General features: G+C 36.7%; 1 protein-coding gene across 1 annotated transcript in view; it reads left to right on the top strand.

Moving 5' to 3' along the window:
- The window catches only part of sigmar (Tumor necrosis factor alpha-induced protein 8-like protein sigmar), a gene marked incomplete in the record, with an annotated part of 50372 nt that overhangs the window by 35511 nt on the left and 12123 nt on the right, over positions 1-2738 (top strand).

Here is a 2738-nt window from a genome sequence, read left to right as displayed (position 1 = left end):
ATATTGTATGATGATTGTTCTGACGAAGAGAATATTGTATGATGAAACTTCTTTTGATGAAGGGAATATTGTATGATGATTGTTCTGACGAAGAGAATATTGTATGATGAAACTTCTCTTGATGAAGGGAATATTGTATGATGATTGTTCTGACGAAGAGAATATTGTATGATGAAACTTCTTTTGATGAAGGGAATATTGTATGATGAAACTTCTCTTGATGAAGAGAATATTGTATGATGATTGTTCTGATGAAGAGAATATTGTATGATGAAACTTCTTTTGATGAAGGGAATACTGTATGATGATTGGTGGTTTACAATTGTGAGAAATACAACCTCACTTTTTCATTTCTTTGGTTCTTACGTTTTATCACCAATCTCTTTGAGTCATGAGATTCGTTTTGCGTTTAACTCCTTACGTATATTAATAGATTGGTCTTGAAATATCTATGAAAAAGATTCACAGAACTTCGTCCAGTCTTTTCTAAACAAACATTTTTTTTTTCCGAACATCAAAAAAAGATTCAAACACAAAAGTCTACGGATATTAGAAACACATTTCACACCATAAACAAACCCGTATAATTTTATTTCCTTCTGATTAAAAATTAAAAAAAAAGGCATAACTAACTAAAAAAAAGAAAAAAAAAACATGATTAGGAAAATAATAATTAATTACTCGACTTTCCTAATTTTTGTTTATAAAATTTTTCTTCCTCGTCACAGCTTTCCTGCCACGTGACTCCCGACACAGAGAGAGCATGTAGGAAAAGAGCTGCACATTAAGACGATTAATATTGGCGGTGTGTCTCGGGCGTCCTGCGGTGCACTTACTTGACACCGTATGCTCATTAGTTATGCTAATTACAGATCGGTTACGGCGATGGAGGGAAATGGGGGTGGAATGGAGGAGGTCCTTCCACTTGGGGTACCGAATTGCCCATCATCGGTCTGTCGCTGTCCCTTTTACTCGCGTTTTTGATTAACATATTGGCGTCTTGTCTGTCTGCATATACATACATGCTTACATATACACACACACGCACACGCACACACATAGATAAATATATATGCATACTTATGTATACTTTGTTTAAATATACATAGATATACATGTGTACATACATACAAACATACATACATACATACATACATACATAAACTCATACACAAACACACACACACACGTTTATATATATATATATATATATATATATATAGATAGATAGATAGATAGATAGATATATATATACACATACATACATACATACATACATACATACATACACACACACACACACACACACATACATATAAACGTGTGTGTTTGTGTGTGTGTGTGTGTGTGTACCGTATACACCCACACACACATAAAAACGTCAGCAAATGGAAATAATTCGCTCAAACAATACCAGAGAGAGATAGCACCGATGGTTTTTTCACAACCCATAATGGAAGGGGGAAAACAGATTCCTTCTTAGGTGTTTGGCAATTAATTCTCGCGAAAACTCGCTAGCCAGAGAATTTCTGCCTCAAATTTGCGTCATATATGAAAAAAATTTCATTATGGAAAAAAAATAAATAAATGAATAATAATGTATTTTATAATTCACATCTATGATTTTAAAACAGGGATTCAATATAGTGCAAACGAACCAACAGTTGTTCAGAATTATATCTCCTATCATTTAGAAGACATTAAATTTGACTCGCCAATTCTCGTCTTTCAATAAATATTTTTTCTTTTAGTCTAAAAAAATAATAAAATATATAAATGAAACCCACTTAGAAAAAGGGTTCGATTTCGAAATGAAAAGAATAAAAACCTCAACAAGAAAGGCTGTTAATTTATGAGGACTGGAATTTGAGGGAGGCTTTCCTCGACCCCGTGGAAATAAATGCAAACCAATGCTTCCCCTCCCCCTAAATCCTTGCAATTAATCTTCAGGTCTCTCTCTATTTCTCTCTCTCTCTTCTCACTCTCTCTCTCTTCTTTCCTCTAACTCCTACCCTCTTCTTCACTCTCTCTCTCTCTCTTTTTTAGTTCTCCTTCCTCTTACTTTCTCCTCTCTTTTCTTTCTATTTCACTCTCCTTTCTCTCTACACTCTCTCTCTCTTCTCTACATCTCACTTCTTCTACTCTATCTCCTCTTCTCTCTCTCTCTATTCTTCTCTTCTCTACTTATCTTCTCTTTTTCTATCTCCTGCAACTTCACGTCTCTGGCTTTTCTCCCCTCTCTCTCTCTCTCTCTCTCTCTCCTCTCTCTTCTTCTTTTCTCTCTCTCTCCTCTCTCTTTCTCTCTTTTCTCTCTCTCCTCTCTCTCACTCTCCCTCCTCCCTCCCTTCCCTCCTCCTCCCTCCCTCTCTTCCCTCTATCTGCCCACTTGAATCTCAACAAAAGTCCTTTTTCTATCCCCTGGCTTTAATCGCGGTGACTCCCTTGATCACGTGTTGCAAAGACCTTGCCTGAGGACGGTGGTGTATGTGCTGACTAGCAGATGGTATATGTTAAAGAGAGCGGAGCGAGCTGTGTGTTTATGATGGCTGACGGTTGGTCGGTTGTACGTGGAATTGAGTGAGGGTCGCGGTTGTTCGGCGGAAAACAGGCAGTTTCTCGTATGCTGTTTGTGATTGTAGTTGTGGTTGTTTCAGGATGTGGTCGTCTCTTGTTTGTGTTGTGATTTTTATTGATTATTGGTATTGTTGTTATTACCGTTGGTGTTAGCATCATCGCTA

The sequence above is a fragment of the Penaeus japonicus genome, unplaced genomic scaffold, assembly GCF_977035675.1.
Source record: "Penaeus japonicus unplaced genomic scaffold, GWHDUDI00000001_assembly GWHDUDI00000006, whole genome shotgun sequence".
NCBI classification, from domain to species: domain Eukaryota; kingdom Metazoa; phylum Arthropoda; class Malacostraca; order Decapoda; family Penaeidae; genus Penaeus; species Penaeus japonicus.
Note: the sequence above shows the minus strand (reverse complement) of the source record. Positions and strands in the feature narration are given on the sequence as shown.